This window comes from Ambystoma mexicanum, chromosome 6q (assembly GCF_040938575.1).
Source record: "Ambystoma mexicanum isolate Mex_15411 chromosome 6q, UKY_AmexF1_1, whole genome shotgun sequence".
Lineage (NCBI taxonomy): Eukaryota > Metazoa > Chordata > Amphibia > Caudata > Ambystomatidae > Ambystoma > Ambystoma mexicanum.
This window is the reverse complement of record NC_090937.1, coordinates 598,088,423-598,104,825: the sequence shown is the minus strand read 5'-3', so window position 1 is coordinate 598,104,825 and position 16,403 is coordinate 598,088,423. Positions and strand designations below refer to the sequence as shown.

At 51.5% G+C, this 16,403-nt stretch overlaps 1 protein-coding gene across 3 annotated transcripts in view; it reads right to left on the bottom strand.

The window, feature by feature from the left end:
* Nucleotides 1-16,403, bottom strand: part of NDST4 (N-deacetylase and N-sulfotransferase 4) — a 2,547,020-nt gene that overhangs the window by 943,574 nt on the left and 1,587,043 nt on the right. The gene's annotated exons all lie outside the window — the stretch shown is intronic.

Below are 16,403 nucleotides of genomic sequence, written 5' to 3'. Positions count from 1 at the left end.
GCTAATGCCTGTTTCCATTTTTCTCTTTCATGTCTTTGCAGGGGACGAAGCACTTGTTGATGCTGGGGATGTGGTGGTTGAGCCGTCCCAGGAGGGCAACCCGGGCCGACCTTCCACAAGTGAGGGACGTGGTGTGTTTGTGGGTGAAAACCCACAAGTGCTGCAGGTCGTGCTGTCGAGGGGTGTCTCTGGGGGTTCCTCCCCCGAGCAGTATTCAGGTGTAGACTCGGAGGATGACACCTATGTGCAGTCGCAGGTGAGTGTTCTTGGGAGAGAATCTCCTCTGTCCGACCCACCTGCAGCCGGGCCATTGCCCTCAATGGGGATGTCAGTGTCGGCAGCTCAGCCTCCGGTGGTTACGGATGCAGGGCCACACCACACAATCTCTGATCCTGTTCCTGGGGCTGCAGATCAGAGAGGGAATGCAGTCCTGCAGCCTGAGGCCTTGCCGGCACAGCAAGGCGCAGTCCGCCTTGCCCCAGGCAGGTGTGGTGCCCGTCAACGTGGTGGCCGTATGCCACCTGGCAATACCGCTTGGGAGCAATCCATCTACGGTATGGCCAACCAACAGGCAGCATCATCCGAGATGATTGCACAGGCCATGGATAGGGTGGCCACTTCCATTGTCCCCCCAGAAAGGCTGATGGAGCGACTGGAGCAGGCTACAGAGTCCATCAGCCAGGCACACAGGGAGGATATGTTGGCGTCCAACAAGGACAGGCGGGCGGCACTGGCGACTCTGCGGGAATCACTTTCCATGGAGTCCCAGCGCCACAGGGAAGGCCTGAGGGAAGAATTCCGTCACCTCAGGTCGACCCTGTTAGAGCTTGAGGCTTCATCCCATAGAAGGACAGAGGAGCAGCTGGAGCGTCTGACACGGACGCTCTCGGCCGAGATGCAGGCAACTCGTGCGGAGGTCAGGTCATCCCGGGAGTTACTGCATGGGGACCTCCGCATGATTATAACCCAGAACCAGAACTACCAGACCCGCCTGCTTGCAGCCATGGAGGAGCAAACTCGTGCTTTGCGTGGGCTGCCTCCCATTGTCACACCATCTTCTGAGGCAGCTCCCCCACCTCCTGAGTCAGCTGCAGGGTCTGGCCAGAGCGATAGCGACTCATCTCCCACAACAGAGTAGCCGTGTGGGCCACGAGCCTATGGGGTGTTTTAGTTTCCCATGATCCACACAGGTGGATTGTGGCGTGCATCCTGTCCTCGGACCTCATAGGTGGCCCCCCCCCCCGCCGGCCCTTTCATGGCCATTTTTTCTCAATTTTCTTTTTTCTTTTCCAAGAGTGTTGCCTTGTGTGGGTACCTGGGCATACACTGTATTGTGGCTGGGCACATGCAGGCTTGTCCTGAGTTTGGTTTAGATGCTTGGGTAGCAGACATCCACACCCCTCCTGCTTCCGTTTCCATGGGCTTGCAAAGGGTGTGCCCAAGTGACAGCAAATTACACGGTGACATTGGACTCCCATGAGCTGTTGGCCAGTCCATAGTCAATACTGTGTAGACATTCATAGTGTACATTGTTGTTGCACCTAACTATGCATGATGGTTTGATATGTGCCTCTACTTACATATGTTGCTCATGTTTTGCAGGTATTTCACACAGTTCTTCACACGGGCATACTCTCTGGAGTCAGACTACATGTCGGTAGATGTGCACTGACACTTTTGCGTGGCGCCATCACTGTACATCTGGACGGTGAGGACATACCAGCAGAATCAGGTAATGAGACTACCATTGATTACATGCATTGTGTCTTGTTTGGGTGGGCTTCAGGGTGGGTTGGTGTGTAATTTGATTGAAATTACTCTTACACAGGTGTGTAGTAGTGGCTCCAGCGCGGTTAGCTGTTCAAGTGCGGCTATGTTCCATTTGGGGCACTGCTATTTGTGACACCGGTGTCATGTTGTGATGGCCAGTTTGTTTGCTCTCACATACCATGACATGGTGTCCTCAGTGGCGGGACTGTGAAGGGAATGGGTGACATGGCAATGTTGTCATGTAGTGAATCGCCTGTGGCAATGCATATTTGATTGATGGAGTTGTGTCTTCTCGTTGTGATGCATTGCTGGTGTATGTGTAGGTAGGGGTGCACACATAGTGACACTTCCATGTTAACAATCTCAGGCTGATGTGTATCTGACAGTTTATTGTCGAGTAATTTTGTGACATTGTCAGGTAGTGTCATCATTGATTGTCAGATGGTATGTGCCAGAGCAGTGTGCACTAGCCAGCACTGTGATTCCTAGGTGAAGAAGTTGGCCACCAGTTGCGTACGGGCTGCCACCCCCCGTGCCCTTTCCCCTCCCATGCGCAGCGGGCGTGCATGTGGTTGTGGATGTGGGGGCACCACCATGTCCACGGGCAGGCCCCGGCGTGTTGCAACGTTGTGCAGGACACATGCTGCCACTATGATCCTGCACACTATTCGGGGAGCATATAACAGCTGCCCGCCAGAACGGTCAAGGGAGCGAAAGCGTGACTTCAGCACTCCGAATGTGCGCTCCACTATGCCCCGTGTTGCAATGTGGGCTGTGTTGTACCTTACCTCGGGTGGCGTGGTGGGGTTCCGGATTGGGGTCATCATGTGGGGGCTGATAGGGTAGGCACTGTCCCCTGCGGAGGTGGTGATGGGTATCATTAGTGGTGTTGTGTCATGACCCAGTATCTGACATGCATGCATGTGCAGTGGCATTCATGCTCACCAAGCAGCCATGTATCTCCATGCTGGCCAGCCTCCAGGTCCCGGCATAGTGTAGACATTCTGTAGATGAAGCTGTCGTGGGTGGACCCGGGATAGTTGGCATATACTGATGTGATTATTCCCTTGGCATTGCATACAACTTGCACGTTGATGGAATGCCAGTGCTTGCGGTTTCTATAGATGTGCTCTGTTGCCCTGGGTGGACGTAGAGCCACATGTGTGCAGTCAATTGCACCAAGCACTTTGGGGAATTGAGCCACACCATAGAATTCCTGGATGCACGTCCGCCTTTCTGCATGAGTCCTGGGGAGATATATGTGCCTGCGGACTGATGGCCGTGCAGTGATGATGTTCAAAACCTGGTGTAGGCAGCGTGACTGCGTGGCCTGTGACACACCACCCACTATGGCACTTGTCCGCTGAAAGGATCCAGTGGCCAAGAAGTGCAGTACATTCAGGACCTTCTGCAGGGGGCTGAGTGCTTGGGAGCACAGGGTGGGTGATGTGAGGTCATCCTCCCACTCACTGACCAGGTCCAGTATGATGTGTGCTGGAAACCTGTACCTCCCATACACCTGGTCATCAGGCATCCCGAATAGGCTGGTTCTGGGTGTGAATATTCTGGCCCTGACTCTCCTCCTCCTCCTCCTTTGGTAGCCCACTGCCACTGCTGCTAGGAACGGTATGTTCATCCTGGCATCTGGCTTGTTTATTGATAAGTGCGCAAATTAATGCCTTGCGCGTGTTCTAGGCGAGCGTGTGACCCTCGCACCCCTGGAATCTAGTTCCCACTCCAATAGCGTGTGGAAATTCCCACGCAGCAGGCATACAGGTGCGCTGACGTACTTGCGTGTGTAAGTGCCCGCGCACCCCTGTAATACACGTACATAGGCCAATGGCGTGTACGCGCACTTTTGGCCAATTACACGCGATGTAATACACGTACATTGGCCAATCGCGTGTACGCGCACTTTTGGCCAATTACACGCGATGTAATACACGTACATTGGCCAATCGTGTGTACGCGCACTTTTGGCCAATTACACGCGATGACACTCTGACGTGCAGTATTTCCACGTGTGCTCCGTCATCACGTGCTGAGTGGGGAACGCCCGTGCGGATCACGTCAGACGCGCTTACGCGGTGAGGGACTCTGGTCCAATAGAATCGCGTATGCGTGCTGATGCACTTACGCGCTAAGGCCCTTTCCTCGGATTTCACGCTGACGTGCAGGAATTTCACGTGCCAAATCACTCCGTATCAAGCTGGCCACCCGAAAACACACGGAACACCACGCTCCTGCCCAGAAGGCCGAGTTACTGCCCCCCCAGTGCCCTGAGCAGCCTCCCACGTGCTATCTGCTGCTGCCTGCCTGCCTGCCTGCCTGCTGCCACCGTGCCCTACCATTTGGTGCCTGCACATCAGCCATCTACAGGGGTCCAGTTGCTGTGTCCACCCCTGCTGGAACTGAAGACTCCCAACGGGGATTACATCGCTCCACAGCCCAGCCCCAGGACCCAGTTGCCCACCCACACCTGCCTCTGGGGTTGCCATGTCGGGCACTTCGACATCTGGCACCAGTGGCAACCCCAGGCCAGAGGGGCAGAGGGGCACCAGCTTCACTGCCACCGAAGTTGGTGTCCTGGTGGAGCATGTCCTGGGGCAGTATGATGCCCTCTTTGGATCGTCCCGCGCCAGCAAGGAAGGACGGGAGAGGATCTGGGCCGACTGTGTGGTTGCCATCAACGCGGAGGGGGTGGCAACCCGCAACGTCCAGAAGATCAAGAAGCGCTGGGAGGACTTGAGGTCCAGGACCCTTGTGAAGGCCCGGCGCCTCGTGGAGGGGGGCCGGGGCCGCATGAGTTCCATCCAGAAGAGGGTCCTGGAACGCGTACGCCCAGCGCTCCACGCCCAGGTCCTTGAGAGGGAGGCCCGTCTGGAGTTGAGCGGTAAGTGTGCAAGCATTACTGTGTGAGACAGGGCATGTTGCGGTGTGCTGGTTCTATGATACTTGCCTGTATGTGTGCCATGGGCCATGTATGCATGTATGTGTGCAGGGACATCATGGTAATGCATGTGCGACCAGTGATGTGTGACCCACATGGTTGTTGCATGTGTTGAAATGTGGCATGGGGAGCCCTATGCAGATTTAGGACATGAGAGCATGCCAGTCTCTGTACCTGGACATGGATGGGGGTGAAGGATGGGTGCTGATGCCAGGTACATATATGGTAGCCATGTCTGTGTGCCTGACCTGCGTGTCTGTGACTTGTGCATGCCATGGATGCATGACACATGTGTGTGACAATGCACAGATTCTGTGACGCACCCAACTAACCCTTGTTTCGCCTGTGTTCGTTGTGTTTGGGGCCAGATGGATGTGACTGAGGTGAAGTGTGTGCATGTGATATGCATGAGCCATGATGCATGTGAGTCACATATCATTGAATGTTTCAAGAGTCAATTGGACATGCATGGAAATGTGCATGGCATGCACCATGCCTGTTACTGTGTGTGTTTTGCCTGGACTGACCCATGTGTTGTGGAGGGACATGATGGAAGTGTACTTTGACAGGGGTGCTCATCTGCTATTGCTTCCTGTCTAGGGGACCATTTTACAGTAGCCTGATGCTTGTGTCCTTTGTCTCCCTCTACGCAGCGGCTAGTGAAGAAGAGGGCGGAGACGGCGCTGTGGAGCAAGGCGGCGGGGATGCCCCCACGGCTGCAGCGGAAGGGGTGGGTGAGCCCCCACAGGGGCCTGCTACGGCGGGAGACGGTGAGGAGCCATCCAGGTTGGTGGTTTGCACAGAGGAGGAGGAGGCCGACACTGGTGCACACATGGGGCCTGGTGGGAGCATCCCTGCTGGTGCAAGTGGTGCAGTCCAGGGCCAGGGGCAGGAGGCAGCACAGGTCACCGTGGAGGTGCCTGTGCATGTCGCTGTCCCTGACCCTGTGAGTGCACCACCATGCACCAGCAGGGATGCCCCGTCCCAGGCCCGTCCGCAGGTAGTGGGGATGTCCATGTCAACTGACTCCCCTCCACCTGCGGCCGTGGGAACCCCTGGCCGCGTGGAGCAGGTCCTGATTGGGGTCGCGATGCGCACGGCTGTGATTCGTGATGACGTGCGTGCTTCCCGGGAGGAGCACGCACGTCATCACGAAGTGCACCGTGCCGACGTGGCCCAATTGGGATCGGCCATGTTCGGGGGGTTCCTGCATGTGTTGGCCAATCTGACGGCCCTCTCCTCCTCTGTGCAGGCTATCCAACGGTCGTTCTCCTTGCCGTCTTCCGGCCCAGATGCCACCATGGCCCCCTGTGGACCTGCCCCGACCAATGCAGCCAGCTCGGTGGGGATCCCATCCCTGCCACAGTTGGGAGTCGGAGGTCCAGCAGGGGTGGACGACACAGCAAGTGGACCCCAGCAGATGGAAGATGTGCCGGCATCATCGGGCAGGGCACGTGCACGACGGCGTCGGTGGTTACCATCAGCCTGGATGCCGTCGTGCTGGCAGAGGCAGTGGCGTCGGAGGCAGCAGCGGGCTCGACGTGGGAGGCATCATGGCTCAGGGCCATCAAGATCAGAGGGGCAGGCATCGGCCGGAGGGCAGGGCAACCCTGGCATGGCGGTGTGTTCCGTGTGGGAGGAGTTTGGCCAGCGGATAGGTGCGGAGCGGCAGCGGGCGGAAGAGGAGCGGCTCGCCATGGCCAGGGCGGAGATCTCCATGCATCGGGCATTGAGGCGGGCTGAGTGCCTCGAGGAGGCTCGCAGGGATTTTGGTGAGCACATGGGGTTGTCCCTGCGAGACCTCGGGGCCAGGACAGAGTCCCGCCTCCAGGACATTGACATGGAGTTCGAGGATGCCCTGGCCAGCATCACCAAGTGAGCCGCAGGACTAGCCCGCTGCCTTTGTATATAGTTTTTTAGTTAGTTAGTGCTAGGTTTCCTTTATTTATTTTTATTATTTTGGACCGCTCGGACAATGGCCACTTTTTTGTACATATTTATTTTATTAGTTAGTATTAGGTTTCATTTGTGCTGTTGGGCTCATGGACCCTGGAACATTCCTGTATATATTGATATATTTTGGGAGATACATTTTTTAATTTTTTTATTGTTTACACCATGACGTAATGGTTTTTCTTTGATTTCCTACTACATGGTTTTGCTTTGGACAAATTATATTGATTTTTTAATCCTTTGTTTTTTGGTTTATCATTTTTGTTCTCGGACATGGACCTTTTATTTACTTTGCCACATAGTTGTATGTTTTATTGGTTTACTTGATTTGTGTTTTTAATACATTTTTATATTATCTTACACTTGTGTTATTTTCTCTTTGGTTTCTTACATGTCATGATATGGGTTTTGACATTCACTTGCACCCATTGTGTATGTGTGTGTGACAGACATGTGTTCTTTTGCATACTTGCCTTTGGGGTTGTGTCATGTGATTGCATTCACTATGTGGGTGCATGCAATCCTTGCCTGGGTGTTTGTGCTGGGTATGCTGGCCATTACTGCCATGATTGTGTATCGTCAGGACCTGGGGCCAGGGGGACATGGGTGGGGGCCTGCTGGCAGGTTCCCCACAGTGCTGGGGGTGGTGGGAGACATGGGTGGGGGCCTGGTGGAGGGTGTCCCTGGTGGATGGGGGGTGGGGGTGGTGGGAGACATGGGTTGGACATGGGTGGGGGCCTGCTGGCAGGTTCCCCACAGTGCTGGGGGTGGTGGGAGACATGGGTGGGGGCCTGGTGGAGGGTGTCCCTGGTGGATGGGGGGTGGGGGTGGTGGGAGACATGGGTTGGACATGGGTGGGGGCCTGCTGGCAGGTTCCCCACAGTGCTGGGGGTGGTGGGAGACATGGGTGGGGGCCTGGTGGAGGGTGTCCCTGGTGGATGGGGGGTGGGGGTGGTGGGAGACATGGGTTGGACATGGGTGGGGGCCTGCTGGCAGGTTCCCCACAGTGCTGGGGGTGGGGGTGGTGGGAGACATGGGTTGGACATGGGTGGGGGCCTGCTGGCAGGTTCCCCACAGTGCTGGGGGTGGTGGGAGACATGGGTGGGGGCCTGGTGGAGGGTGTCCCTGGTGGATGGGGGGTGGGGGTGGTGGGAGACATGGGTGGGGGCCTGGTGGAGGGTGTCCCTGGTGGATGGGGGGTGGGGGTGGTGGGAGACATGAGCAGGTGTGCAGGGTAGTTCCCTGTGGTGTGTGCTGCCTGCAGGGGCCGTGGAGGGTGTACAGGTAATGCCTGGGAGCACACAGCCATATCGCGTGTGGGACTTCCCGCGCACCCCTGAAATCCACGTACCCGGCCATATCGCGTGTGGGACTTCCCGCGCACCCCTGAAATCCACGTACCCTGCCATATCGCGTGTGGAACTTCCCGCGCACCCCTGAAATCCACGTACCCGGCCATATCGCGTGTGGAACTTCCCGCGCACCCCTGCAATCCACGTACCCGGCCATATCGCGTGTGGAACTTCCCGCGCACCCCTGCAATCCACGTACCCGGCCATATCGCGTGTGGAACTTCCCGCGCACCCCTGAAATCCACGTACACGGCCATATCGCGTGTGGAACTTCCCGCGCACCCCTGAAATCCACGTACACGGCCATATCGCGTGTGGAACTTCCCGCGCACCCCTGAAATCCACGTACCCGGCCATATCGCGTGTGGGACTTCCCGCGCACCCCTGAAATCCACGTACACGGCCATATCGCGTGTGGAACTTCCCGCGCACCCCTGAAATCCACGTACCCGGCCATATCGCGTGTGGAACTTCCCGCGCACCCCTGAAATCCACGTACCCGGCCATATCGCGTGTGGGACTTCCCGCGCACCCCTGAAATCCACGTACACGGCCATATCGCGTGTGGAACTTCCCGCGCACCCCTGAAATCCACGTACCCGGCCATATCGCGTGTGGAACTTCCCGCGCACCCCTGAAATCAACGTACCCGGCCATATCGCGTGTGGGACTTCCCGCGCACCCCTGCAATCCACGTACCCGGCCATATCGCGTGTGGAACTTCCCGCGCACCCCTGAAATCCACGTACACGGCCATATCGCGTGTGGAACTTCCCGCGCACCCCTGAAATCCACGTACCCTGCCATATCGCGTGTGGAACTTCCCGCGCACCCCTGCAATCCACGTACCCGGCCATATCGCGTGTGGTACTTCCCGCGCACCCCTGAAATCCACGTACCCTGACTAATCGCGTGTGGAACTTCCTGCGCACCCCTGCAATCCACGTACCCGGCCATATCGCGTGTGGAACTTCCCGCGCACCCCTGAAATCCACGTACACGGCCATATCGCGTGTGGAACTTCCCGCGCACCCCTGAAATCCACGTACCCGGCCATATCGCGTGTGGAACTTCCCGCGCACCCCTGCAATCCACGTACCCGGCCATATCGCGTGTGGAACTTCCCGCGCACCCCTGCAATCCACGTACCCGGCCATATCGCGTGTGGAACTTCCCGCGCACCCCTGAAATCCACGTACACGGCCATATCGCGTGTGGAACTTCCCGCGCACCCCTGAAATCCACGTACACGGCCATATCGCGTGTGGAACTTCCCGCGCACCCCTGAAATCCACGTACCCGGCCATATCGCGTGTGGGACTTCCCGCGCACCCCTGAAATCCACGTACCCTGCCATATCGCGTGTGGTACTTCCCGCGCACCCCTGAAATCCACGTACCCTGCCATATCGCGTGTGGTACTTCCCGCGCACCCCTGAAATCCACGTACCCTGCCATATCGCGTGTGGAACTTCCCGTGCACCCCTGCAATCCACGTACCCGGCCATATCGCGTGTGGTACTTCCCGCGCACCCCTGAAATCCACGTACCCTGACTAATCGCGTGTGGAACTTCCCGCGCACCCCTGCAATCCACGTACCCGGCCATATCGCGTGTGGAACTTCCCGCGCACCCCTGAAATCCACGTACACGGCCATATCGCGTGTGGAACTTCCCGCGCACCCCTGAAATCCACGTACCCGGCCATATCGCGTGTGGAACTTCCCGCGCACCCCTGCAATCCACGTACCCGGCCATATCGCGTGTGGAACTTCCCGCGCACCCCGGTATGCACGCACACGTTTATTTTTTCTCTCAGCGCGTGTCTGTGTTTGTGGGTACCCCTTTGTACGTCATTTGTCCTGGAGGGCCACAGTATTGGACATTGATCATGTCTGTATATAGGTGCTATTTGTTGGCGCACCTTTTAGCGCACATTTCTTGCAGGCGCAGAGACGCTACCGCCTGCTTTCTTGTGGCGGTCGTGTTTGTGCCTGTTTGTGCCTGTGCGCTGCTTTGAGCGTGCGCTTTTTTGCCCTATTCTATTCCATGAATACGTGTTGTATGCGAGCGTGTGGGCGTTCCGCGCACTTGCCTCCTATACTTTCCCGTGCCGCCCACATTCTTCCCCATTCCGAGTGTTGTGCCCCATTTTATTCCCCATTCCGAGTGTCCCGCCCTGTGTTCCGCCTACTTTAGAGCTGTGCGCTGCGCTCGGAGTGATAGCGCAGTGGCCGTGGCGCACGACGTTGGTTGACCTGTGCGCCGGCCTGCGCCGCGCGCTTTTTCGGCGCACGTCCTCTGCTTTTCTTGCGCACGGACTTCCATGAATCGACGTGCGCTGGTTTCCCTGCGCTTTTCGCTAATTTTCGGCGCAGCGCACGTATTGGCCCCTCTGCGCCGGGATTTTCGGCGCACATTTATTCCATGAATCGGCCTGACAATGTTTACACAGATAATGATTTTACTCTATGGTTCAAACAGTTAATGGGACTGATCAACTACATACTAAAATTGCAGGTTGAACCCTTTTGGTGACTACGGTGCTTAGAGGTCAAGCTAGGCGGCGTGTGCTTACTATGCCAAAGTGTTAATTGTCGTACTATATTGTGTGAGAATACCTGTGGCTAGTTAAACATTTCACTAACCTGTATGCCAGTATGCAACCCACGCGTGCTGTCCGCGTGTGGTGTTTCTCTATGAAGCACTGCCTGGTGTGGAGAGAACAAACGTGTTATCTCCTCCGTGTAATTAGCTGCTATCAGTCTATACGCGATCTGACTTCGCGTCGCATTGTGCAAAGGTAGGGCTTACCTGGAGCGTTGTGAGCAGCGTCTTGCTCAATCAACTCCGAACAGCGTCTGGGACTCGCGGTTCGTGTCGTTGCCCTGGGCAACGTTATGTAAACAAAATGGCCGTTCGTGTATTACCAAGTCGGCCATATTGGTAAAGGCAATATTAGAACATGAATGGCATAGAGTGTGAACTATGATTGGTAAATATAAAGAATGTAAATGTTAAGATGTTAATTGCGCATGTAAAGATATTAAAGCTTCTGCGTGTTGTAAATTGTGCAGCTAGCACATGTATGTTTCTGATAGTATATTTAGATCCATCGTGTACCTCATGGCTTGAGGTGTCTAATTGGCTATTAATGTAAAGTCATGTAGCGTAAAGATATACTGTCTAATATACATAAACAAAAGGTAATACAAAATAAATACTAAATAATAAATAATAAATGTTACAAGAACTATCTGAAGATAGTTTAGCAGAAGGCAACAGTGTTTTCAAATCGGGTAGTGATTTATACTTATTGCATGAGCATGAAACAATTTAGCATGTTCATTATTGGCATTGCACGGTGAACAAATAGTGACATTATTACAGAAAGCAGTTGAGATCGAATTCCTCATTGAGTCCTCGTGGTGCCAAAGAATCGAGACGATCTATCCAATAGGCTTCTCTTTGTTGCCTTCTTTTTTTCAGATCAGCATATATGCTTGTCATTTCCAGGGTTTCCAGAATTTGGAACTTGACTTGAGAGATGTTGTGCTGCTTTGCATTAAAGTGTCTTGCTACGGCTGAATTGATGTTCTTATTGCGTATGCATGATTTATGTTCATTCATCCGAATTCTCAGTTTACGCCCTGTTTCCCCTACATAGTAAAGTCCACATGGGCAACGTATGCAGTAAATGCAGTTTTCAGTGTTGCAGGTGCCATAGCTTTTTATCATGATCTTTTCTCCCGTGTATGGATGTGGAACCAGTCCTCCTTTAATAATGTTGTTACAATTACTACAATTTAAACATGGAAATGTTCCCGTCTTTTTTAGTTTGATCCTTTTGGTTCTGGTATCTCTTGTGTTAACTAGATAATCCCTAAGGTTGCTGGATCTTTGATAAGCAAACGTTGGGGTTTCTAAGAAGAGATTCTTAGTTCTTTCGTCATTTTTAAGTATTGTCCAATGTTTATTTATACATCTTTTGATCTGCATACTTTGGGATGAATATTTAGACACATATACAAGTGATGGGGATTGTTTTTTGTCCTTTGGTACTAAAGTGCTGGTTCTTGTTATTGTTTGTACCTTTTCTTTTGCTGACTGTAGATCTTCGTTCGGGTATCCCCTATCTTTAAGTTTTTTGCTTAGTTTTTCAAGTTCTTGTTCGTACTCTCTGTCATCACTGATAATTCTTTTTAATCGCAACATTTGTCCATAAGGTAAATTCTTCAGAGTGTTTTGTGGATGAAAACTCATACGGTGTAATAGATTGTTCCTGTCTGTAGGTTTTGTGAACAAAGAGGTAGTAATTTGTTGGTTATTTACATTCACCAGGATATCCAGATAATGGATTCCAGGATTGCCAATTTCTGAGGTAAACTGAATACGCGGGTCTATATTGTTGATATAACTTATAAACTCATTGAGTTCTTCTCTTGTACCTTGCCAGATGCCGAATATATCATCTATATAACGCACCCATGTTTTCAATTTATTCTGCCATTCAGGTTTTTGCAAGATATGGGTCATTTCGAATTGGTACATAAACGCATTTGCGTAAGCTGGTGCCATTGTAGCTCCCATCGCTGTTCCGGAAGTTTGGATGTAAAATTCGTTCTTATGTTCAAAATATGAATTCATTGCAATAAAAGAGAGTAGTGATAAGATGAATTCTTTCACTGCAATTTTAGTATGTAGTTGATCAGTCCCATTAACTGTTTGAACCATAGAGTAAAATCATTATCTGTGTAAACATTGTATTTTTACTATCTGTAATGATGTATGCCTACTTGTTTGTTTTTTTGTCTCCTTTCTCCAATTTCACTTTTATGTCAAATATTTGTTTGTCCTTGTGGGCGCCCTGTTTGTTAATTATGATTGTTTTGGTTGTTAATTTTTGAATATCTGGTTGTTACACATGATGTACGGATCAATTATGAACTTAAACATTGTAAACCTTCTCAATCCACCTACAATGCATTATAATGTGTGTAGCACTAACCTGGCTCTGACGAAGGATACAATCCGAAATGCATTAGCCGGATGGGTTTTCTGTTTTGCCTCAACTGAGATAATTAGCTTTTTTGGTGAAGTTTAACCAATTAAGCACAATTCTTTATGAGCTTTATAAACACAACAATTGAAAAATTAAAAAATGTACACATCTTTGAACTACGATTGAAGTTGGATTTTATCAACTGAATAACGAGCACAAAAGAAATCGATTAACCCTTAGTGGGAATCAAGGGTGTGCGGCCCACACCGAAGGCACTTTTGCCTCGGTCTCTTTTTCTCAAAGTACATTGAACAGCCATCCAAGAACCTAAAAGGCCAGTCAGGAGCTGATGAAGAACGAGCATGACCAGAAGGCTACAGTGACATTTATACTCCAGGCCAGTGGGTGTGGATTATGGAGCCTGTCAAACCCAGTGCCCTTCAAGACAAGTGTACTGGGCCTTACTGTGTGCTGGAAAAGGTCAGTGAGTTGAATTATCTCATTGACGTGAAAGGACCTAAACAGATGTGAAGGGTTTTTCGCATTGAAGGTGCCCATTCCCCGACACAATATCCAAAACTCAGAATAATGGACACACCCAAGTTGGAAATGAAACCAGGAGATAGATTGCAAGTAGAACAAAGGTTTATACATACAAGATAAATTGTGCACGCTGAGAAATCTGCTGCTCAGAGAGCTCTCTGTCAAACATTACAAGGGCAGCACATTATAAGCTTGAAAGTCATCATTAATGGTGTCATGTTACAAGTACACAATTCTACAATACAATTGGGTTGAGTTGTTAGTTCAGTACGGATATCTAGACGCCAAACAAGTAGGATTGGCTGTTGCTTGGGTGTCACTCCCGCAGCACTTGGGCCAGCTGGCCTCATCTCTCTGAGGTGAAGCTCGTGATAGCAAAACCGACACACTCCCTGGCTAACTAATCTATAATGACAGGATCTGAGAGTGTGAGACAAATGACAACCATAAAAGTTTGGTAGGAATGTGGGCGCTTCTCAGAGTTTATCGACAAGTTATAGGTATGCATTCTGCCCTCTGCATCCCGGTACCCATAAAACTAGAGTCCCCGACCCAGGTGTCCATCTTGGAGGTTTTGATCTACCTAATGCCTCATGATACGAATAGACAAGTGTTAGGATTAGAAAGAATATATGAGTGTCTAGGGTCAGGGCTCTCGGGGGTGTCTTTGTTAGGCACCACGAGAGGTCAGAGGTGTATCTGTATCAAAGGGCAGAAGGGCATGGGCCTGGTGCACTGCAGCTTGGCTGGGTGGGGGTCTTAAGGGGCATGAGCATGTTAGTGGAGATGAATAGGCACTCAGGCGGGGGGACTGTTCTGGTCTCACACAGCGCAGTGAGCTCATCTGTTCTGGGACGGCACTAAAGGCTGCACCAAAGGCTGCAACAATGAATGGCTGAACCATTGTGAGAACAATGTTTGTGCGAAGCTGGCAAGTGGCAGTGGGGTGGGGGCCTGAGCTGGCGGTGTCAAGCGCTGGGCTGGGGGAGAGAAAGGCTTTTAGAGATCATTTTCAGGCCTAGTAAAAGATGGCGTCTGGAGGGTTACCGAAAATGGAGTATTTGCTCCTCTGGCTCTTGGCTGGAGGTCGATCAGTAAACTTCCACCAGCAAACCTGTACTCTCCCGGTCTGAAAAAGTGCTGGTTTGTGGAAATACCAGCACTTTTTTTCCATAGCAGCAGAGTCAGAATGAGGCCCTATATCCCTTATTTGTGAGAAGAGTATCATACCTGTACTGATGGGAAGGACTCTACAAGCCTTGAGAGTGGGAAGGGCTGCAAAATATTGCTTATTCATGGAAACTGCACTATATCTCTTATGAATGATACCACTTTTGTGGGAACAAAATCCCACAAAAGTGAAAGGGGTACTATGTCCACTTATAGTTACATGGGACACTACAACCCTGGATCAGGAAAAGTAGGCCTCCCAGAGACTATCCTCCTGGCTGGATTACAAATAGATGGGTGCAACAAATCTGTGAATGAGGGATGGCAAACAAATGCCTGCTCACTAGACCCTGTACATTTCAGATTGGTCCATGTAGTAGATGGGCACGATTTGACTGTGAGACTGAGCCAAGAAGCAGCTCAAAGCAGCACGGAAACCTTACTTTCTGTATCACATGGCTTGTTGGTCATAGACAAGCACTCGTAGATTTTCAGAACAGAATTCATATGGCGAAAGCGAAACAAAAGTATTGGTTTTTGCATCTATGCAGTATTCAGCAAACGCTGAAACATTCTATGACGGATATCGGAAATGATCATTACCTCCTCGTCTGTCTTCCTCGGAATTGTTCTTACAGAGTTCTGCCACTGCAATGAGGAATGCCTGGACTCAAAGTTATAATCATTACCGGTAAGTAATTAGGCCAATACCATTGTAGTTTATCTTCAAACAAGGCACTTGACCAAATATTCGGGATGATACATTTTAGGGATTCTCGGGCCGGAACATATATCTAGCAGTAAGAAGACCCCTCAATTCTCCATCAAAGGGCCTCTGTGTTGCATATTGCCCTACAGGCCTACCACCTACTTTCAACGATGCCTCTGTCGGATCATGATCATTCAATATTTAAACTCCATTCGATAAAACTAATTGTACACTTTGGTTATTTCCTCTCATCATCTAGGCTTGTTTTTATCAGGTCACGATAGTCATTTGTCAAAAGTTGGGTTTTCAGGAGGCAAACACATTTTGCGATATGTGAATACTCTCACCAATTGCCATGCATATAAATGGTTCTGAAACATATATTTCGGACCCCAGAGAAACCGCCCCACCCCTCCCGTGTGGCCACGAGCCCCTCTCACATTTCTGCAACTGAAGTAGATGTATTTCTTTATGGAGGCACCTTCTGCTCTGCTTTCACCTGGCAGTCACGGGGACAGGGAGACTAACGAAGCGGCGAAGACGCGCCACAGGCCAGCCATGGCAATCCATTTTAATCCCGCGCGCAATGTCATGTTGCACCTCTTGCAGTTTTGCGAAGCTACGCTTCCCTCGAAAATCAGCAACCCCAAATGGGGATTAATTAATCCTTTGTGGAATCTATCTATCTGCAAATAAGCCAAGGGTTGATTTAATTTTTTGCTGTAAGCTTTATACAAAAAGCAACATTTTCAGCCTACTAGCACAGGTAATGTGCCCAAATCAGCCCTTTTCCAATTAACGCTGAACTGAGCACAGAAGAGTAATTTCTTTCATGTCCATTTGCTTAGATGAGGGATCCGCTTTAGCTCATCAGAAATGCTCCTATCAGCTGGTTTTACCTGAAACGTCTGCGCCTGACATTTTAATAAATTGCATCATGGTCGGCGCTTGGAGG